This window comes from Macrobrachium rosenbergii, chromosome 32, assembly GCF_040412425.1.
Source record: "Macrobrachium rosenbergii isolate ZJJX-2024 chromosome 32, ASM4041242v1, whole genome shotgun sequence".
NCBI classification, from domain to species: domain Eukaryota; kingdom Metazoa; phylum Arthropoda; class Malacostraca; order Decapoda; family Palaemonidae; genus Macrobrachium; species Macrobrachium rosenbergii.
This window is the reverse complement of record NC_089772.1, coordinates 6,168,502-6,193,372: the sequence shown is the minus strand read 5'-3', so window position 1 is coordinate 6,193,372 and position 24,871 is coordinate 6,168,502. Positions and strand designations below refer to the sequence as shown.

Genomic DNA, 24,871 nt, shown 5'->3' with positions numbered 1-24,871 from the left:
GCTTAAAAAGGAAGTTATAGTAAACACTCGTCATTATATATATATATATATATATATATATATATATATATATATATATATATTATATATATATATATATATATATATATATATATATATATATATATATATATATATATTATGACGACCCTGTTCGGTGATTTTTATTTGGTTTGCGAAACTAATTTGAGCAATAAGGTTTGAGTGACAAAATTCATACCCCCTGTGTGAAAAGAATAATTTGAGCAATAAGTTTTACAAAATTATAAAATGTGAAAAGAATAAACTAGGATAAAAGAGAGAAATAAAAGTGTTCAGTGAGGAAAACAATGAGGGGAAAATCGAGTGTCATCTCTTAATACAAGGGTCAGCGAAGGACAAGGAATAACAAAATGTATGACAAATAAGGATAAAATAATCACGTCAATGTCTTCAGCGTCCCATTCGCTTCATCACGAGAAAGGAAAAAGTGTCACGACTTCGTAGCTTTTCTTGGCACTTGGTGAAAAAAACACAAAGCGAAAAAACAACGAAAAACAAAAGAGAGAAAGCTTGGAGGGCAAACAAAACCGTTCCTCCAAACTGGCTAAAAAGGGATAAAGAGGAAAAAAAAGAGAAAAGAAAAAAGAGTTCCCGGCTGCAAAAATACAATTCGAACCAACCCTTTTCTTTTCTCAGCGGCTATAAGAAAATATATGATTTGAGCAGTTTCCATTGCACCTTCCAAGTTGGCTCGCTCTTTCTAAGTCATTCTTTAATTGTATTTGTTTAATTCTTTTATGCTTTTTGTTGTCATCGACTCTCTCCCTTTCAGACAGAGGTGTTGCTGTTATCAAGGGCGAATCTCAGTTGTTTTAATGACCGTGGGAGTGGCGACGATGCAAACACCCTTTTTGTCTATTTTATTATTTGTTTTGGCTTCCACTTCAGGTGTCGCAGAGAGAGTGAGAATGTTCGAGCCTTTGGGCAAGGCGTGACACTAAGGGAGAGGAGGAAGTCTAGGGGGAGGGAGAAGGAAGAATGGGAGAGGAGGAAGTCTAGGGGGAGGGGGAAGGAAGAATGGGAGTGGAAGGGAAGTGCAGTGAACGTGGATGGGGGAAGGGGTGGTGGGCGTTAGGGGAAGAAGAGGTTGGGAGGAAAACGTCGTAGATGGGGAATGGGGAAGATGGGTAGTGAGGGGAAGGGTTGGCTCAGAGGCCGAATTGAGGAGGTAGAGCAGAATCAGGGAGAGGAGCAGCAAAGAGAAATCACATGATGGGAGAAGACGAAGAAGTGGGAGGAGAGTAGCGGGAGGTAAATTAAATGCGAGCTGCTAGATGGAGGATGGCGGAGGTACTGAGAAAGGGAGAAGATGAAGCGGGGAAGAGAGAACTGAAAGGGGAAGGAAGGAAGAAGTGACTATGTGACAGAAAGGAAGAGGGGAAATATGAATTTGGGCCAATTTCACAGTTATAAAAAAATGCGCGGGATAAAAATAAAAAAACCTTCGTTCGACTTTCCGGTGACGAGTCGTATTCAAACTTCGAAACTTTCTTCCGCTTGGGAACACAAGAACTAAGAAATTTTATATCTCCTTCCAAAGTAGTTTGGTATAACATTCGTTATGATCAGATAACGGATGAAACTTGCTGACACGTAAGTTGCTAATTATATGAAACAGCGGTACTTGAGCGTAAAACAGTGTTGTCATTTAGGCGGGAACTGTAGATTTCAAAGTTTTCTTAATCACTTCTACTACAACCACTATTGCTGATGCTGCTACAACTGCTAATATTACTCGTATCGTTTCCCTGGTGATACTGTCTTGTTTTACAGACGTAGAGCGAGTAAAGCGTGAGATAAAATCATGTAAGTAATGATTAAATAAGCCGGTCTTTACATATTATAGTTAAATAATAGTATTCTATAATTTACTTACGTCTACAGGCAAAAATAGCACCCCAATTTAATTAGAGCGAAAATGTTCTAAGTTGCGGCAATCCTGGACCGGGTATATCATCACCCATTTATAATACGGCAACATTCAAAAGAAAACCTAAAACTTAGAACAGCACGCCTGTAGTGTTTTATTAGCTGAGTGTGCTTAAATATATGATTTAGGGCCGAAACGCTTAGCACATTACATTCAACAAAAGCGCTGGCTGGTCGTTTATGATGCTACTTCCTTCTCTCTCTCAGTATCTACATGATATATTTTTGGATTACACACTTAATTTCTTCTCATTTTTTTATTTCTCCTTCTTCATTATTTCCAGTAAGGTAGGTACAGAGTAATGTGTCTTCCAGCGTAAAATCCTCGAAATAATGAATTTTCTGAAGCAATGTTGTGATTCAGTACACGTTGGCTTGATAGAAAATCGCCAGAAGGTTCCTTCAGGAACGGAACTTAATTTCTAGACGCGCGAGGTGCAAAAATCTTATTGCGCGTATTTCTCCCAGATAATAAATTCGTGTTAGTTTACTGCCAGCCTCTTGCCAAGATAAAGTGTCGAAAGAGGAGAAAGAAAGGCAGAAGAAAAAGGCACAAAGATCTGGCACAAGCAATCTCCTCCCGTTAGCCGTATCAGAGATACCCGTTGTTTGTATTGCTACGGCAATTTACCCTGATGCTCTCGGGAGATGAGACTGCCTGGATACCGGCAGGCAGGGTACAGGGTACTGGGTACGGAGTACGGAGTACGTGGAGGTGATGTTACAACAGGAGTATTGACTCAAGGAAGGAAGGGGGAGGGTCTTACTTATAAAAGGAGAAGAATCCTCGAAAGTAATGGTCCTAGAAGGAGAAACGCCAGCAAAACCAGGATTACATCTCGGTTGTTAATTTTGAGACGCAAGCCTGGTCTTCAGCAACTTTCTCTTTTTATGTTTAACACTGCGTGTAAGGATGAATTAGATGCTGAATTTAACATTTTGCAATCTTGGTTGGAGGTTCTAGCAGACTCAGTCATTACAACTGAAATCATTCCTTTAGTTACTGAATTCACAAAATGTCCTCACCTCTTTCATCGCTGAATTCATCATCGGATTTTATTTTATTTCTTTTCAGTCTGAGCATTTCAATCGTCCCGTCATTTCTAAATCACTCCAGCAGGGTTAAAATTCGGTGCAAAATCTAATAACACATTGATTTTTCCTGACTCGGGGACAATTATTGGTTTTTTAAAAAGATCCCAACGCGGCGAGTACAATTTTTAGTGGAAAATCGCGGAAATATTGCAGTTTGAGGAAAATATGTTAATTTTTATGAACTATGATTGCAATCCCTATCACTGTAAATTTTACTGAATATTTTAATTTACTATTATTATTGTTGTTATTGGTACTATTTTTGTTTTCGTTTTTGCCTTACATTTCAAACTCTGCTCTAATTATCTCTTCTGATATCACCTAAGCGTAAATTCTTGTTTCCTTAATTACCTTTGGTGCACTTTTTGATTCTAATTACACAGTAATATTTATAATTGACTTTAAACTTCTTTAAGTTATTATGTTAATTCTAATACAGGCTGATATATATTCATTTGTTGTTTGATACAGCCTTTTAGCTAATCAATCTGGTCTGTAAGTAAACTAGGCGCTGTAATTCATCTAATTGTCTTTCTGTGTTTCATAAGTGGATTGGTTTCATCCATTAAGAAAGTGTACGAGTAACAGACGTCTTCTTAAATGAGGTTTTAGTGGCGGAAGAGATTGTGGAAGTATTTGTTTCTTTTACTTTTTGAGCGGGGCTCATCTCTGATTCTTAAGATTGTGGCAGTTGCTGTTACCCCATGAACTTGTAAGGACATCTACTTACAGGGTACATTTCTTCTCCCTCTCTCTCACTCTATCTCTCTCTATCTATATATGTATGTATATATAAATATATATATATATATGTAAATATATATATATATATATATATATATATATATATATTATATATATATTTATATATATATATATATATATACAGTATAAATATATAAATATATATATACATAAATATATATATATATATATATATATATATATATATATATATATATATACACATACACAGAATGAGAGCATATATAAATATATATATATATATATATATATATATATATATATATATATATATATAATTTATATATATATATATATATATATATATATATATATATATATATATATAATGTCTGTGTGTATTTATGTATGTATGTAGGTATATACACCTTTCCCCTGAAAGGTGATTCTAGAAAGTGCTACCCTTCCGGTATTTAGCAACACTTTGGAATGAAGACGTCAGCCCAATATCCTTCCTAGCAACTAGAGAACAGACCGAACTGCCTACCAAATACCTATTCCACCACTTACGTCAAGTGGGTTTTAAGAGAAGAATGTGCCTAAATCATTTAGACTCCTCCGGCAATCGAACTCGGCGAGCGTCACAATTACTGTAAACATAATACACACGTCGTTATTATTTCCTCATTTCCTCTTCAGTATACAACGTGAATGAATTCTAAAAATACCCACCTCATACGTGTGAAAACTTCTCAGAGCGAATGGTTTATCAGAACGGCGCACTCCGAAATCAATACGCAGGAGATATGACGTTCCCATATGCCGAATAACAATTAATCCCTAAAAGGATTTCCCATCTCGAGCTCTTTTCACCTGACGACAGGTAAAATCCCAGAATAAGCATCAGCGCTTCGGAAACAGCAGCGAAACCTAACGAGTCCGGACGGAGGGAGAATCTCGGGATAAAGGTGGAAATCCCTTTGATCGTAGTTTGTATTATTAGAGATTGCGCCCAATACTCAGGAGAGAGAGAGAGAGAGAGAGAGAGAGAGAGAGAGAGAGAGAGAGAGAGAGAGAGAGAGAGGAAAGGGGTTAAGGAGCATTGAAATGACAGATCTTTACCAGAAAGAATTGTGAGAGAAGGGAGAATCTTAACCTAAAAGATAACAAATGAATAAAACATCTTTCTCTGAGAGAGAGAGAGAGAGAGAGAGAGAGAGAGAGAGAGAGAGAGAGAGAGAGAGAGAGAGAGAGAGAGAGAGATTAAGAAGATTTTTTTTAATGTTGAGAATTAAGAGCAATGCCTGCTATTTTTGTTATTAATGTTTTTTTTTCCTATCTCGTACAGAGGAGAAATGTTCTTATTTTCATCTTGCATTTAGTAAGTACAATGAAACCCCTTACCCCTTGTATATCGTTAAGATTCTTAATTTTTAGCATGCATTATAAAGAGAAACAATTTTTACCTGTGAAAATGCTGTTATTTTTAGCTTCCTGTAAAAGAAAACTATTGAGATTGCTATTTGTCTGTCCGTCCGCACTTTTGCTGCCCGACCTCAGATCTCAAAAACTACTGAGACTAGAGGGCTGCAAATTGGTATGTTGATCATCCACCCTTCAATCATCAAACATGCCAAATTGCAGCCCTCTAACCTCAGCAGTTTTTATTTTATTTAAGGTTAAAATTAGCCGTGATCGTGCGTCTGGCACCGCTATGGGTGCAACATCACAGACCACCACCAGGCCGTGGCTAAAAGTTTCATGGGCCGCGGCTGAGAGTTTCTTACGGCACTATACGCTGTACAGAAAACTCGATTTCGCAGGAGAAACTTCGGTGCATTTATAATTTTTTTTTTAATCTGTTTTGCCTATGATATGAGAGGCAATGTTTATTTTATCAAATATTATCTAAATCTTATAAAGATTAAGAAACATTTTTCTGCATCTTACAATGAAGAGGAAATTCGTCGCGGTAGATACGGCTTAGTCGGGGCGCTTAATGATCACATTTCTTTCATTATTCCCTGCGAATCTTCGCACTTTCTGCAGGGATTAAACTATCAGAATGAAAAGTGTTCTACTTTTAATTTCGTATATCCATGATCACGTCTATTTATTTCGTGTAATTAGTTATATTACCCTATTTACTTCGCAAGGAATGTATTGTTTGCTCGATTTATTTATTTTATACATTTCATTTAGTACCTATTCACTTATATCGTATTTTCGGAATTATAATCAATATCATGCTTTATTCCTCCTGTCTGAAATTACGTTTACTCGAAGGTTTATTTAATACTTTCGCGTCAATATTTATTTCTTAACATCAAAAATATATTCGCAAAATCCTTTTACATTTTCCTGGATTAAATTCATTCCCTGAGAACCGGAAAAAACGAATTCCATTTCCTCCGCCGGTGCTCGCGCCCTATCGTGACCTCCGTTCCCTCCAAAATTTTCCGGCATCGATGCCTCCATAAACTTATAAAAAAAAAAAAAAAAACAGTAAAAAATGTATTAATTGCAACGTTAATTTTTTTGGTTTCTGCTAGTAGAGAGGCATCATAAACTTATATAAAAAAAAAGAAACAGTAAAAATGTATTAATTGCAACGTTTTACTTTTTTTGGTCTCTGGTGGTAAAAATGAGTGAATGGTTATATATAGCCCTGTCTGATTTAATGAGTAGTTGTTTCGCTTTTTGATTAAATGTTTGAATAAAGTTAAATGCACTGACGAATAAATTATTATGTGTGTTTGATTATTGCATTCTTGCACACATACAAATATATATGTGTATATACAAATATATATATATAATTAGATTTCTTAATTTTTAGACTTTATTGTATTTTGTAATATTGAAATGTTATATACTTTTACCATATCCATGTCTTTTGCTCATTTAAGCTGATTTTTCGAAAATATTTGTACCGAAACGTGAAAAATAAAGAATGATTATAATCACGGTCACGTGATTCGTTTATCACACAACACCACAGATGAAAAAATAAGAGTGTAGGTCTGACCTACGACTTTATTTTCATTTTTATATCTATATATATATATATATATATATATATATATATATATATATATATATATATATATATATATTGTGTGTGTGTAAACTTTGTTAATGACTTGAAAATAAAGTCGAAACCGGTCAGCGTGATTATTTTCAATGTGGTGTTGTTGATAAACGAATCATATTTATAATCATTCTTTATTTTTCACGTTTCGGTACAAATCTGGTACCATTTTCGAAAAATCAGCTGAAATGAGCAAAAGACATGGATATGGTAAAAGTATATACAACATTTCAATATTACAAAATACAATAAAGTCTAAAAATTAAGAAACCTAATTTTTTTTAAAAACTAGGACATGATATTCATATATATGAGAGTCAACCTTGGGCATCTCGCTTGGTAGGTGGGAATGATGCGGCACTACAAGGTATAAACTGACGGTCCAGCAGTAAGAGAACTCGTCACTGAAGTCTGAGGTTGCTATTGTGGTTCGAATCTCTCGAGCGACTACCACTTTTCAATCATAATCCCCCTTCGGTATTACTTCCGAGGTAGAGCTAATTGGATATTAAACCACATTAGTAGCTTAATGTTTATGAATACAGAAAAAGTCACGATGATGTGATAAACATTCATACATGCATATATATACACATACATATATATATGTAAGATATAAAGATAGATATATGTATATGTATGTATGTATGTATATATTATGTTACCCCATAAACATCATACATATATTCACAATATCTTCTATTTCACCCATGAATCTCCACACAAGGAAAACCAAATCACGTCATATGAATATTTTACTGTTAAGAAAAAAACACCAAACGGCATCAAATTGCCTGCGATTCCATCCGAATATCGTCGAGTCTCTTTAATATATAATTTCTGACTCTCTCATTCTCTTTGAAGTAAATGACGCTCAGTTATTTTTGAATTGGGGGAAATATCTTCAGAATTAGTTTTTCACCTTTATCGATCTTACTACTATTTTCGATGAGGGAAATTACTCAACTTGTCACAACGTCTCTCTCCACTTGTTGCGTTATCAGAATCAACGAAATAAATAGTGGTGCTAGAAATTTGTAACTCGTAGAGGTTTGGTTCATTTCATGTATATGAAAATCATTCAAAAATCTATCGCAAATTACCGTCACCGAGGCATTTGCCGACGAATGCTGTTACCTACTTGTTTGTTTACGTTTCGAATTTGAAACGTCTTTTGCTTTTAATTTTCTATAAAAGAAGACTGCTGAGATGGCTATTTGTCTGTCCTTCCGCACTTTTTCTGTCCGCCCTCATTTCTTAAAAACTACTGAGGTTAGAGGGCTGGACATACCAAATTGCAGCCTCCAGACTCATTAGTTTTTATTTTATTTAAGGTTAAATTTCAGCCGGGCCGTGGCTGAACGTTTCATGTGTCTCGGCTAAGATTTCATGGACCGTGGCTGCGTTTCATACAGCTATATACGCTGTACAGACAACTCGATTGCGCCGAAGAAACTTCGGCGCATTTTCTACTTGTTTCATGTGGAAATGTAGGTACGTGGGCAATGCTGAAACCTGATTTGTTCTTTGTTCTAAGTTTCACCTTTAAGCTGGCCTCGGTTCTTAGTCATGGCTCTTATGGTGCAAACGTACAAGTCTTGTTCCTTAGATTATTTCGGCTGCTTTGATTTGTTCCTAGTGTGTTAGGAACGTTTCAGACGTTCAGATCGTTAATAGATTAGTGATCGAAAGTTCCTAACCCCCTATACCTTACAGTTATTGGGAACCATAGAAGGAAAACGAGTATATTTTGGGTGGAGAAATTACAAGAGTGAATATAAGGTTGTATTCTAACTTCCTCATGATACTTCTGCACGTTCTAGTTCTTTTATTGTTTTCCCACTGAAGTCCTCCACAATCGTTAAAGTGCCAATCTTCAACAGAACTGTGTTCAAAGCACTAATTAAAATAAAAGGAAATCATATTTTCAACTCTGGAATGCGATAAAGGCTTAAAGTAAAAATTTGCCAATGTTACTTAAACTTCCACTCCTTTTTTTTATTGCTTGTATTATTCCCATAACTACTACTAATGACACCACTACTGCTACTGACAACTAACCACCAGCTAATTACTACTGATATAATTATAATGGTATTAATAATAGCAGTAATAATTACTAGGCTATCTATTGCTTCACGACATTACTGATTATCAGAAACTTTTTTCTCGCAAAGTTAAGCGATTTGTTATAACGTTCGAATTCAAACGAGAGAGAGAGAGAGAGAGAGAGAGAGAGAGAGAGAGAGAGAGAGAGAGAGAGAGAGAGAGAGAGAGAGATCTGACAGATTTCTCTGTAAGTTAAACGGCAAACGGGCATGAAAAATTTTCAAAGAGGGTTCAGTTCACCATGATTACATTTATGTTCAATACATACAGAATGTAAATAGTTTGCAAATGGGTTGCATTTACTGGGCATAGATGGGCGAATAAATTTACGATACAGTTTAGATTAGGCGCGACAGAACAGTGCCAGTCGCAAGGGGCAGAAAATGAAGTGAACAATAAGAATAAGGTGTACTACATATCCGTTATTTCCTAGACCACGTTATGATATTATTATTATTATTAGTATTATTGTTATTATTATTCAAAACGAGCAATGATTCATACGAAAAAAAAATATAAAAGGCTCCCGCAGAACAGTAAGCTCTTACAGGAAAAAGAGATAAATTATCATGCAAATAGCTATCTGCATGAAAAGTAGCCAAACAAGTCGGGAAAAAGGCAAATGGCGCCTGTCCTTAAAGATCATTGACTAGAGGCTCCATAATTTTGATTATTTCCCCAGTAAGAAACTCTACGTATAAAACATCAAATGGTGAAGATATATCAGCAAACAAACAACACGTACACCCATATATATATATATATATATATATATATATATATATATATATATATATATATATATATATATATATATATATATATATATTTATATGTATATATATACACATATATTATATACATACATACTTATATAAATGTATGTTTGTATGCGTCCTTATTAGTTTTCTGGTTCTTGTGAGAAGTTTTTTTCAATAAGGAGTTGAAAGACTACAGGCCAGTCAATGTCACTGACAGGTGTTTATTACTGTTCTGGACGTCCCAAAACAACCACCGTCTTACCTTCAGTAGTATGATAAAGACCAGATGCACGGAATAGCTATATCAATCAAAATTTAGGGTCGGGGAGGAAAAGGGGAGCTCAGTGTCATGTGTAGTCTCACGTGTGATACGAGTGTCCCACAGATGACGAAGCATATGAAAGTGAATAGCTCCCCATATTGAAGTTTTAGTGACGGCTTTTCCTTTCAGGCGAAAAAGGGGCTTGCAACTGGGAGAGGCGTGCAGGGTTAGTCTCACCTTCAAAGGTTTGCGTCCTTCCGAGATATTTTTATCGTGAGACAGAGCCTAAGATGGGTCTGTTTATGTGCAGCTGACATTTGATTTTGACAGAAGGTCACGGCGTAATTTTCGTGGTTCTGGTGGCTGTTCTGGGCATTATACCAACCATTTAAGCCCTCTCGAAGAAACTGTCATCCACAAGTTGTGGTGCAGCGCTGTCGAGTTCGTAGGTTGTGTTCTTTCGTGTACTTTCTATTAACTTTTATTACAGGAGCGCATCTTTACGAAAAGAGAAGCAGCATTTTACTTATGTACAGAAGCACCGCATTATGACTTGCAATGCACTGCTTTTTTAAATAAACAAGCCTGGTTGAATCTTATTTTTAATTAAAAAGGTTTTCCATTTTCAAACTGATGAACACAGGTTATTAACGAAGATATTTTTTTGTTTATTGAAAGTCATAACTTCTCTGAATTGAGGGCAGCAACTCATTAGGGTCCAAAGTTCTTTCACTTGGACTAAGAAATCTCTTTTCTTTTTTCTTAATTAGGAAAAGTTTCTTTTTTGCATTAATAAATACTTTCTATTGCTCATCCAGCTACAGTAAGGAAGGGACCAGGCAAAATACGCTCCCTTTGCTCAGCTCCTTTGACGCGATAAATTGGACTCAATATCCCTGGAGTATTAGCGCTTCCACTCGAGACTCTGAAGCTTCACTCGAGGAATATCAGACTCGAACGCCTGAAAAGTTAAATCCTCTGCGAAGGATCTGAAATCCCGAAATAAAATCACTAACCCAGCGTTCATTTATCTCAAGGGTCAACTCTGAGTGTTTATGCCGACTCTTGAGCCACTAAAAGCGTAAATAAGTCATAAGCGAGTCTTATTCACCGTAAACAATTCATGAATAAATTATGCAATTAACTGATGAATACATTCTTTATTTATGTAGAGCCTACGCGTTCAAAGAGAATACTGGGGAATGAGATGGTCGAGAAAGAGTCGGTTTAAAGAAATCTGGAATGACTCAGAATATGACTCTGGGAATTCCCTCCCACTCCCCTACCAGTTCATATTCAGCTTAAATGAGAGAGAGAGAGAGAGAGAGAGAGAGAGAGAGAGAGAGAGAGAGCAGACCATCAGGATGACGGAAGCACCATGGCTAGTGAACTAGGGAAGAAATGGAAGGGAAATACAATAGCAGAGGAAAGGTGGGTAAGACGTACTTGAAATACTGTAACTGTTCCGAGCGCTGCGTTATCTAAGATTGCGAAGAGAACTGGAACACAGTCTCTCCTCTCCGAATTATAAGGTTTATTTTTTTATTTATTTATTTATTTTTTTAAGAATACTGTACGATTTGAATGGTATATAAACACAGTAAAGCGGAAAAAGTTTATCAAAAAAGTTTTGAGGTGAAGAAACCGAGACGAGTTTGGCTTCCCACGTTAAGATCGGGTTTATTATCACTTAATCCCGATGTGAAGTTGTATGCTCTTGACTGTTTACTGATTCCCATTATCATTATTATATTATTACTCAAACTTAGCTGAAGGTAACTGACTTGTACAGCAAGCTACTCCAGAAAGGAATGCTTGACAGCCCTCCTCTCGCCCTGACCCTAAAAGAAAATCATCAAACATATATATATATATATATATATATATATATATATATATATATATATATATATATATATATATATATATATATATATATATACATGTATAACGGAATCACGAAAATATGGAACGTGATGAATATATAAATAAAGATAAAACCCACGAAGGAAACGGAAACACTGGAGTGCTGCGAGGCCTTTCGACACTTACGTCCTTTTATCTTTATATTTATATATATATATATATATATATATATATATATATATATATATATATAAAATGCTGGCAATACAGAGAACTGATGAAAATTCCACATTATGGAAGCGAATAACTGGAAGGACTGATCCAACTGGTAACGATGATGTAAGCAATCTTCACACTGTGAAAGTCCAATTCTAATCAAGATGAGCGCATCATTCTCACGGTGGCGTTTCTGATGAGAAAAGCGAAGCAGGAACTCAAATTGTTAGGATGTTTTAGGGGAATGAGAAAAAAAGCATACCCAAACCCAAGTTACTTTAATTAACGCAGACTACAAGATTTATAACTTTTTCTGACTCAAGGGATAAACCTTTTCACCTTAACAAACTTAGAACTTTGACTTATTACATAAGATATATAACCTCACTGACCAGAAGTCTAAGGATAATTATCCTCCCTGTCTCTAGACACAAGGCATAATCTTACCCGACTCATGGTGAAAATTTCATAACCTTACCTTGAACTGAGGCATAAACCTCTTTACCATACCGTTTTCATGACGCAAGGCTGATAAGAATGAAGCGATGTCTGACTTAATTTAAATCAAACGAAGGAACACTGAATATTTGGCAAAATTTGTATAAAGGTTTCCTAACCATGACTGTGTGCGTTGGACTGTACCAGCGTTGTGGTATTGAAATGATCAGATAAAGTAGAATTCTAGGCAAAAATAATAAGACCTGTATAAAATACGCAAATAATTCTTTGACGCCACGAAGCAAACTAAATGAAGTAGCCAATTCGTCGAGCGACATATTTGTTGCCAATCGAAGTACACATCCTTTGTGACATTTACTGGACTGACTGTCTTTAAACCACGAATCCTCCGAGAACCGTGAACTCTGTGGGTTCTTTTCAGCGCCATCTCCTTCGGAATACCCCCAAGGCAACGTATTTTTCAAAAGCCATAACAGGCGTTCAGTCTCCATTTACTGAGGGAAGCATAATACATAATGCATAAGAGCCCAGCTCTTTTATGGAGAAATGACGAACTATGCGAGCCTTCCCTGATGGATCACCATTTAAGATGCTTCTGGTCCCGGCACGCCCCGTGGAGTGTTTATATAAGCGGATATACACACAAACACACACACACACACACACACATATATATATATATATATATATATATATATATATATATATATATATATATATATATATATATATATATATATATATGTATATTCTTTTTCAGCAGTCTTTCTCGACGACAATTCCTACTGTATGATAATTGACACATGAAGTCTTTCGAAAAAGAATACATGTAATTTCTTACAACTCTTCTTATCCTCAAAACTAAAACTCAGGGAAAAATGAAAGCTGTTACAATGTGCATAATATTCACACTGATATATATATATATCTATATATATGTATATATATTATATATATACATATATATGCAAACATATACATATATATATATACACCTATATATATACATATAGGGATAAACTCATAACTACTTGATTTTCTCATATTTTCTTCCGCAAAAGTTTCGTGACATGCTAGAAAATCTAATTTATGAGGAAACGTGATAATGTTAACACATAGAAGATTATAAACAGACATGATATACACATTCATATACGAAGACATCTAACGGTATAAATGAAACTTCCATTGAATAAATAAACAAAACTCCACACACATACACGCACCGATATTTAAGTGGATCTGTGTGTGTAATATTACCTCTTGCTAACGATGAAATAAATGAACGAACTGAGAGAGAGAGAGAGAGAGAGAGAGAGAGAGAGAGAGAGAGAGAGAGAGAGAGAGAGAGAGAGATCCTTCAGCTAAGAACTCGGGATGGGTGATGTTAATCTTTGACATCAGAGACGCTGAAGTCACACACCAGGCGACTCTTTCAAGTGATGTCACGTTTTCCTTATCCTCCAAAAGAAGAGAGAGAGAGAGAGAGAGAGAGAGAGAGAGAGAGAGAGAGAGAGAGAGAGAGAGAGAGAGAGAGAGGCTTACCTTCCCGAGAGCAGACAGAAAGAGAGTGGAAGCTAGACTGAAACTCGTACTGTGTTGAGGTTGGTTACTTTCTCATGGTATTCACTTCCAACTACAGGAACTTCCTGCCTTCCTTTGTGTTTCCAGACATATGTAACCTGCCTCTCTCTTTGCTGGATTCGTTTAATGCCAATTAAGAAGAGTACCCCATTGGCAGAGCATACTGATATGGGCAGGTATGGCCATCTCGGTCTCATATAATAACAAAAATAACAAAGAACAACATGAGCTGATGTAACTGCAGAAACATCAACGTAAAAAATATACGCCTTGCTAAAAATGATATTAGTAAAGTAAAGCTTTCGATAAAATGTTAAAAATAAAGCTATGCACGCATAATTCATGAACTCATTACTCACAAAGAGAGAGAGAGAGAGAGAGAGAGAGAGAGAGAGAGAGAGAGAGAGAGAGAGAGAGAGAGACTTAGTTTAAGCTACTCCGCTAAAGGTCATTTCTCAGGAGGGAACTAGATCGCGTACGAATGTTGATATCAATCTTTGACAGCAGTGATGTTAAAGTCACACGCCACGCGACGTCTTCGATTGATGTCATGTTTTCCTGATGTTTGAAAAGATGGGGAAGGCAGCTGAGAGAGAGAGAGAGAGAGAGAGAGAGAGAGAGAGAGAGAGAGAGAGAGAGAGAGAGAGAAACGTTACATCAAACGACCTAGCCTGTCACAATGAAACACTTATTGTCCGAGGAGTTTTCAGCACTTCATTTTCCCCACCAGACCCTCCGGAATGGAAGCGTGTTTGTGTTTGCCGGCCCCGTTCTTGAAACGACCCCATGACGGAACGATCGCTCCCTCAAGCATCGTTGAATATAATGATTATTGGAATTTCTTTGGAGCTTCTGGGAAAGATGGCAAATAACCGCCGAAAATTGCAACTCCTAATCTCTCCGCAACCGGGAACAATGGCTCTGAGGAGATATTATTAATAGAAGAAATTGTGTTGGTTCTCAACGCTTGAGTTTTCTTTGCAACGTCGTGGTCGAGAGGAATTCATATTGGTTCTTTACATGAAAAAAACTTCTAGTCTTGAATCTTTAACTTTGACCTTTAGTTTTCATCTTCGTTAATTAATCAACTATGCCATTCCTACTAGTTACTGACTGAAAAGATTCCAGTTTTTATTTGTTTCATTTTTTATTTCTACCTATTGTACTGCCGTCGACAGAAACGGCGTGATTCAAGTCGATAAACATTATCTTCTTATTAAGGGAGATAATTCGCTGTATGGCGCCACAAATTCCGAACATGAATACTAAATGAAATAAAAGAAGGTTGTACTTTTGAATTCAATAATTTTGGGAGTTATTATTTTATCTCTCCTCTCAAAAACGAATACAAAACTGATAATTTGGTCGGCCTTTTTAGTTTTCTGTACAAGTAAACTGTTGAGATGGCTATTTGTCTGTCCGTCCGCACTTTTTCTGTCGCCCCTCATTTCTTAAAAACTACTGAGGCTAGAGGGCTGCAAATTGCTATGTTGATCACCCATCCTCCAATCATCAAACATACCAAATTGCAGCCCTCTAGCCTCAGTAGTTTCTATTTTATTTAAGGTTAAAGTTAGCCATGTTCGTTCGTTTAGCACCGCTATAGGCGCCAACAACACAAGCCACCACTGGGCCGTGGCTGAAAGTTTCATGGCCGCGGCTCAGAGTTTCATGTGCCGTGGCTGAATTTCATACAGCATTACACTCTGTACATAAAACTCAATTGCGTCGAAGAAACTTCGGCGCATTTCTTACTTGTTTCCTTTGTAATAAAAAGCATGACTTACCTGTTGACTGATTTTCTGCTACAATTTAGAGGGAATGATCATTTCCCTGATTTATTTTCTAGATCCTGGACAACTGAAAAGAAAAAAAAAAGCCACATTAATTCCTCATTACTCATGGAAATAATTATGTCTGGCTGTCAGATTTCCCTGTCTGTCACATTTCCGGGATAATTACAGAAAAAACATGAAAATATATTTAGCCTCTGAGCAAAGGAACATAAAAATAACTGAATTTTTTGGGCCCCCCAAAAAACGGAGAGAGCAGAAACAGGAGGCTGTTTCACAGAATTTCAGTCAGTCTATAAGAATTACATTGGTCCTGTGATCTATTCAGTAGATGATAGAGAGGATAATCAAATGTGTAGCGCGAAATAGGTTAATGAGGTTTCAGGGTGAATGGGGTGAAAATTGATATTATTATTAATTCGTATACACACACACACATGTGTATATGTATATATACAGTATATATCTATCTATCTATCTATATATGGTATATATACTGTATATATATATATATATATATATATATATATATATATATATATATATATATATATATATATATATATATATATATATATATATATATATATATATATATATATATATATATGTATGTATGTAAATACACGTGTACGTAAGCACATATCAACCTCTTTCCCTTCAATTCCGTTTCCCATTAAACACGTATCCTAATCCTGGCGAAGATAAAAGGGCAAGAATAATTACAGTCTCGTGAAGGCAAAACACCTTAATAATGTTGTGAAAATAAAATAGCTTTTTTGCCCGCCGTCCAGACCTTCAGTATTTTCATCAAAGGCCAGACAACGAAAGTTCTGATGAAGGGCGTAAGTCATCTTTTATATACAGATTAGCCAAGACTTCCATCGGGAGAGGTGGGCGTTGGGGGCGGGGAAGGGGGCTAACTTTAGGATGGGTTCATGGTCTTGGGCCGCAGGTATCTTGGATGCTGCGTACAAGGACTTCATTATTTCCTTTCCTTTTCTATATTTTTTTTCCTCATTATGTTCTGTACTGGTCTCGTTATTTTTTTTTTGTTCTCACGTACGCACATGGGTACAAACATACACACATACACACTTTGTGGCGAAGTGAAAGGGCAGTGTGTTTAGGGCTAAAACGACAAAGACAAAGGCATATTTCTGCTTTTGTCAGGCAGACTGTGATGTCCAACGGAAGGGAAAGGGAGATTTAAGAATGAGACTGTAACTGTAATTAAAAGAAAAGAGTTTGAAGAGAAATAGATATAAGTCGTTTAGGCTGAAAGCATGAAAAATAGTTTATGAGTCGAAAGCAAGTTTCAAGAATGAAGTCATTAAGTACACAAGGGTTCCTTGTGAGAAGAGACACACGGATAACAAGGAATAAAATAAGAACAATTTGAGATAATGGAATTTTATGTTTATTGAGTGGATAAAAGTGACTGTTAGAAATGCTGTCGCAGAACACGAAAATCATGGAGAAGTATATAAGAATATTGATGAAGAGGTTAAATCACACTGATAGGGGGAAAATATTGGTAGCAACGAACATTCAAGAGAGACTGAGAAAGGAGGAAAAGATATTGTACTAAAGGGAAACACGAGGTAAGAGGAAGGTTAATGAATCAATGAACCAGAGAACAAATGAAGCAAACGGAGTGCGTTGTCTGAAGGGAATGCAACCCTAAGTCGACTGGGGATATATTGAATGTAGAGAATAGTAGAGAGGCAGATTTGAAGTTACGAATTCCTGTGGAAATGACTGTTCGGGATATAAGGAGGGCAGCTGAAAAGGCGAGGAACTACTACACAGCAACTTGATGGGATTACAAGCGAATTAATGAAATATAGTTGTGATGGTTAACTTTGGTGGCTGACCAGGGTGTGTAAGGTGTATATTATTGATGGGGATTTTTTTTTTTTTTTTTTTTTTTACAGAATGTTTGAAAATGGGAAGTAAATATTCTTCGGACATTACATGCCTTATATACCTAGTATATGGGGAGGGCTGTATTTTGATTGAAGATGCAGCTCAGATGATAAATGAAGCTAGAGGGAAAGAGTAGAGTGGGTTAAGACAAGGAAGGGGTTTGCAAATCAAATATCTCGCGTGAAACACTTGTGTAAGAAGTTTGAGTATTAAAGGAAAAAGCTGTTGGCAGCGTACATGGAGACTGTAATTAATTATGAATGACTGGAAGTACTTACCATGGACGCAAATGCTTATGTTGGAATAAGAAGGAAAGGGACTGGTGTGGTGTAAACGTAAGACAAGTCAGAAAAAGAGCTCAGGATGTTGGCATAAGTTCAGCGGAAGAGTAAGAGACGCCGAAGATGCAGCTGAGACACTACTACTTAGTGGTGGTGAAGAAATGTTGCAGAGACTGTTGAAAGAGTGAACTTTTCCGTGAGCTAGGGGTTCTACTAGTGAAAGGACGCCACGAAAAGGAACAATGAATGTTAGTAATGATGGTGAAAGGGCACTGGTTAGCTTGTAGTCATTAAGGATTCTATGTGACAGATGGCAGCAAGATAAGACAAGAACTGAATCACAGAACAGTCAAAGCTAAGACGATAGCAGAATCTCTACAAAAGTTTTCCATTAAAGCAAAAATTAGGACGCATGAAGGGACTGTTCTCTCATCTGTCCTATATGGAAGTGAAATGTGGATGCTGAATGTGAATAAAAGAGGAAAAGTGGAAGTTGCCAATGTACACTGTTTGCATTGTGCATGTGGAGTGGGAAATGTTGAAATCTGGAGATATGTGGAAGTGTAAAGAAAAGATGTTGGCAAGGACAACAAAGATGGAAAGAGTGTTTCAAGGTGATTCAGTCTCTTGGAGAGTTACGCGACAGGAAAGAGTTGTCAGAACTGAAGGACCATAATCCAAGATGCGTGCCAGATAATGTGACACAGTGTGTTTATGGGGCATGGAGTTCCGCACACTACTAAGGAGAAGTCTGTATAAGAATATATAGCCCTTATTTCTGTGAAACATAATGCACAGAGGTTTAAATCTTGTCCAGTTAAAAGGATGGACGTGAAAGGACCAGTTTTCCTATGGATTCACACAATAATATATATATATATATATATATATATATATATATATATATATATATATATATATATATATATATATATATACAGATAAGTATGTATGTACGTATGTAACCGTATAATTATAATGTGTATATATATAATTATATATAGTATATACATATATATATACATACGTATGTATGTATGTATATAATATAGCTGATAAACTGATTTACTTAGTTATCTAGTTTGTAGCATATTGTTGAAAGGCTAGAAAATAAAGACTTCAGTTCACTGCGAGTTTTGAAGACAATTTATATTTTTAATATTTTTTTATCTCAAACTTCCATATATTTGCTTGATGTTTAATTAGCATAACGTTATTGGTGTGAAGCAGCCTACCTTACTTTATTACCAAGTTTCGCTTTGATGTTAATGAGCATGTTGTTATTGGGCTGAAACACTCTACCTTACGAGGTTACAGAGTTTTGCCCATTTTCCGTAATAGGCTGAAGTTGCCTCGTCATTTCTTTTCAACCTTATGATATCCCATTACCGTTATGGCGTGCAACCGCCGGCCCATCAAAAGAAAAAAAAAAAAAAGGAAACAAAAAGGTGGGAATCCAATACGGACTGATCACTTTACGTGGTTGATTACCTTCATTACTGTATAATGTACATCATAGGATGGCATTAAATCCTTTACTTTCTTGACGTATGATGACTGCTATAATTTCTGTTACGTTATAGAGCCAACTGAGCCACTCCATGTGTTGAGAAACCGCACACTAATGATAAAGACTTTTAAATAAGTGGATATTTACCTCACGCAATGGGACCAACATAGAAAACAAAAAAATTGGGGTTTATGTTCTTGGAATGAAAATGGATCCTGTTTGAGAAAAACATTGCAATAATGGCAGCGCAGTAAGAGTTTGTTCGAGTCAATTCTCATCTAATAAACTTGATTTACTCTCTTTATCATGGGAATTGGCTTCAATGCATTCCATCCAAGCTGGATAAATTCCTGGTTCATACAAATTCATAAAAATGTCTTTAGGACTTTCTATTTTTGCTCCGCTGTACATTATTACCGAATTTTCCTCAAGTGCAATTATCGATATGAATGGCTACTGGCACATTCGGAACACGGCGTAACTTAACACAAATGAATATAATGAAGGAAAAAAATTAAACGCGTGCAAAAAGTTTACCAAACATTTTGCGTCCGCCTTAAAATTGCATGACTTGAGTGATAATGCTGAATCAGATACCTTAAAACATCGTATCCTAATAATTATAGTCTTGCTTATCATAATCCTTCTATAAGACAATATTAGATATGGCAAAGCAGCGACCCAAGAACAAAGAAACAAAAACCAGGCTCTTTTCTAACCGGAGGTCCCCGTGTTTACGTAGCTCATGTCAGGTGTGTCGATAACAGCCCGAACAAGTCAAAATATGCTCTCGCGATGAAGTGTTAAGATGAAAACACGATTCATGTGTTGTAGGATTAAGGCCTATTTCTGTTGTGGTGTGTTTGGATAAAAAAGTGGTCTGGCGATATCAGTGGAAATACGATTTCTCTCTCTTTCCTTCCCCCTCCCTCACTCCCCCCACCGCTCTCTCTCTCCGAATAAACATTAAAAGGTTTGTCTTTTATTTCTTTCTCTTTGAATCACCATTAAGAAAGGAAGCTTCCTTTTACCCCCTCTCCACAGCTCCTGAGGGAAGATGGCAATTCCTTCTCTCTCTCTCTCTCTTTCTCTCTCTCTCTCTTCCCCATCATGCCCCATTGAAGATAAACGAGCGTAAAAGGAGGAAAAAAGAGAAAATATTTGGACATTTATGACTGGAATAGATGCCATGTTCGTCTGCTCTCTATAAAAAAAAAACTTTTTCCTTTTTTTAGTCATAAAGCTTCGAGAATCTATTAGAAGATAGACGAGGATGTTTATTCATGTTGATCGCTCTCTCTCTCTCTCTCTCTCTCTCTCTCTCTCTCTCTCTCTCTCTCTCTCTCTATTTTGAAGACATTCAGTCTTTCTATTTACAAATTTTGATAATGAATTGCTACAGAAGTGAACTGCGATTCATTTCTGACTCTCTTGAAAATCTTGGTACACTGTTTATTCTTAACTGAATAACAAACAAATAGATACATAATATCTTAGAAAAAAAAGAGTACAGGACAGCTTTACCCTTCCTATATAAAAAAAACCCTGGAAAAATACGGTAACGTTGTAGACATCTATAGCCATATATGTTGTATATGATAGGTCCTACCAGTTATATATGCACTCACAAACACACGTATACACACACACATATATATATATGTATGCATACATACATACATATATATATACATACATATACATATATATACATGCATGTAGTTAAAAACTGAAAAACAGATATAAAGTAAATATTAATTTATGATGATTCATCTTGATAAAGTGCAGTATCTAGTTAACTGACAGTATTTCGTATAACGAAGACATCATTTAATTAAAATTTCTCCCAAGAACAAAACTGGCATTTCAAAAGTATTTCTAAATAGGAAGCCTGGCCTCCCAAACAAAACAATTTGAATTTATCAATGTAAAAACAGATATCAGAATTGTCAAAAGTTTTCATTAACTGAACAAAATATCCTCACGTATTCAACATTTGGTAATTGTTGGCTAAAGCTTGCAAATATAACGCAATAAAAAAATCCGTACAACAAAGAACTTCGAACAAACATGGCGGATAGCCTTCAGCATCGTTTATATTATGTCTGTTTTCGTCGTGATGCTCTGCATTTCTCCGTCCTGCCTTGTGCTTTGAGGGCTTCTTGTTTTGTTTCAAGATACTTTGACATTTTCTGTGATATGAAACTATCCGACATTTATTTCTGAAAGTCGTGTTGCAAAGCAAAAGGAAAGCGATCAAAGTCCGTGCTTCACTATTTCGCTTGTCAACACCTCTTTACAAAACGTATTCATCAAAAAGCTGAAAAAATATTTTTCCTACTGCTTTCCTACAGTACTATACCTTAAGGAAAATGAAACGCTGCATTTATATTTAGATCCTAATTTACTTTTTGCATACTTTATAGCATTAGTTCCTTCATGCATCTGAAATCTTACCCTCACATTTGTATCTATATTTTTCAGTAATTTTCAGTATATAGTTTACATACAGTTTTTTCATTAAATTCTATTGCAATATAATCGACAAATGAAAGACAATCAGAAGTTCTTATGTACGTCATTACTTCGTCATGATCAACGAACTCGTCCACCTTAATTCCAGTTTAAAACATGGAAAGAACGAAGCCCTATAACACTGCTTTCCCAGTTATGCAACGTTCGGAAGAGGCAAGGTATTGCACCTGTCTGAATTAAAGCTGAGAGGTAATTGCCGGACATAGAGCGGGGTAATCTTTTTGGTTCTTTACCTTTTTACCGCAGTTTCCCCTTCAAAATGACCCCTCCGGACCAGGATTGTAATACCCCTGGGAGGAGAAGAGGAGAGAAGTGGCGTGGAATGTTTCAGAAGAGCCATTGTAGTGCTGCTACCACCACTGTTCTTTTTATTCTTTATAAAGTCTTTCTAAACCTGCTGTCGGGTCCAGGATTCTAATATCACAATAAGAGGACGAGGAGAGCAGTCACACTGGACTGGATGTCCACGGTAGCCCTTCAAGGGCTCCATTCTGCTACTACTACTACTACTACTACTACTACTACTACTACTACTACTACTTATTTAGCTACTGACATCACGGCTAATCTGACTTTCAGAACGTTAACAATCAAATTTTTCGGATGTTTTCAAGGGAGAGAAGACAAAGCTACTAATTCTTAACATAAGTAACCTAACCTAGCCTAAATCTTCTGCTAATTTGTACTACCAACGTGCGACCTGGGCCACTCCAGTAAAGCTTGAGGACGAAAAATAATAATATGTCGAAATCTGACGCTGTTCTGTGAGAAGCAAATAGCCGTAAGTATATACGCGCTGCGCATGTGCCGAAACAACCTGCAAATTCAATTTCATTTCCCAAGACTGAGCGTCGGGTTAGTGATAACGCACCATCCAATTTACGTAAAACTTCGTGTAAATGCTATATATAATAATGAAAAAGACAAAAGAGCAATAATTTAAGGTAACAGAATAATGTCGCAGATAAGTCAGTTACGTCAGCGAACTTTAGGCAAATCGGATGATGGGGAGGTGATCTCATTCTTTCGCTCTCTCTTCCTCTCTCTAATCATGCGCCTTATGAAAGCGTTAACCAATTGGATTACTACAACCAGACAAGATTAGTGAGGCGGTGGATTTAGGTCTCTCTGTCTCTCTTCATCTATCTATCTATCTATCTACCTAATGTCTCTTCTCTGTCCTCTTACTCTATCTGTCTATTTTCTCCTCCCTGTCTCTCTCTTATTTTATCAATCCACCTACCTATTTTCTTGTTGCTGTCTCTTTCTTAATCTGTTTATTTTCTCTTCTCTTTCTTTCTCCTAATAGGTCAGAAATTTATTCTGTGAAACACGTTCTCATGTGTTCATTTACATCATATCTCACGGTGAAGGGGTTGGGAAGTTGGGTAAAATTCGCTGGTATGGACTAGTTAGGTTCCAACTTTTTTTATGACTCCTGTGGACGAATTGCTAACGCCCTGGACTCTCACTTAAAAGATCAGGGTTCGGTCCCGACGCGAGTCAAAAATACATATGTAGTCAAAAATATATATATATATATATATATATATATATATATATATATATATACATATATATATATATATATATATATATATATATATATATATATATATATATATATATATATATATATATATATATATATACACACATTTCATGACCACAAGCTCGTTTACATGAAATATTATTATTTCTCTGTTCCTGGTATTTTCCTAAATGTCAAGCACCAGAACTTGTATATTTGATGAACGATTTTATGCTAATTCGAAGACCATTTTCATTCATAATGCACTTTTGTTCATAAAATTAATCTTCAACACACTGAATGGAAGCTTGAATGAATTAAATAAAACACTGAAGAAGTTTGCATTTGTTGAAAATCTGATTTAAAAAGCCGCTAGGAAAATTTGGCCATAATTACGTGCAAACATTAAAGGAGAACCGTCATTCAGACATCGAATTTCCGATCACGAATAAAAAATTTAAGACTGATTGCACTGATAAAATAATTAACTTGTGTTGCTGAATATGAAAATACCAGTTACATAGGCACACGACAGTTGAATGAAGCACAGAAAGTGGATCAACGGACTCTCAGAAGTAGTGGATCGCTAAAGCCTTTATATCCACAAGTCCGATAGTTTGAGCAAGGTAAAAGTTGAGCGTTGCAGTGAGTGTTAAGCGGAGATGAAGAACCAACGTGCTGCTGATGAGCAACTAAAGTAGGTGCTTGAGGTGGGAGATGGCGCGTAATTATTTTGTACATCGTAGTCATCAATGATCCAGAAGTAAAAGGATGAATGTAACAGTGTCTTTTGTTTTGTTTTCCACAGGAGGCACCTCCCCCCGGTAGGGGGCACTCCTGATACTGGTATTGGGTGGCTGAATGGTCCATGAAACGGCAGCCGGAATGGGAAAGTATCTGGCCAGTATGGCTTTTATTAACTTTTTCTCTGTACCCAAGCCATGGAATTCCGACCATGCTTCCGTTTTCCCCGATTTTCTCTTATCTCCTAACCTGTTCTCAACATAATTTGCTCGTATGTATGTTAAGCAGGGCTCACATTATCAAGGGTATTGTAATGGTTTTACGGATTGTTTTCTGCCATCGGCCTTAAAATGAAAGAGCCAGTGTTGGAGGAGGGCATAGAAGAGGAAAGAACATTAACTAAATTGCGAAGAATAAAAGGAGGAAAAT

At 36.2% G+C, this 24,871-nt stretch overlaps 2 protein-coding genes across 8 annotated transcripts in view; one reads left to right on the top strand and one right to left on the bottom strand.

Annotated features, from left to right (window-relative positions):
- The window catches only part of LOC136855625 (zinc finger protein 385D-like), a 1,128,591-nt gene that overhangs the window by 264,274 nt on the left and 839,446 nt on the right, over window positions 1-24,871 (bottom strand). For all 7 annotated transcript variants that reach the window (XM_067132760.1, XM_067132764.1, XM_067132759.1 and 4 more), the window contains one exon: window positions 15,907-15,979. The gene's annotated coding sequence lies outside the window, so the exon portion shown is untranslated. The remainder of the gene's footprint in view (window positions 1-15,906; window positions 15,980-24,871) is intronic.
- The window catches only part of LOC136855585 (chromo domain-containing protein cec-1-like), a 174,781-nt gene that overhangs the window by 66,380 nt on the left and 83,530 nt on the right, over window positions 1-24,871 (top strand). The gene's annotated exons all lie outside the window — the stretch shown is intronic.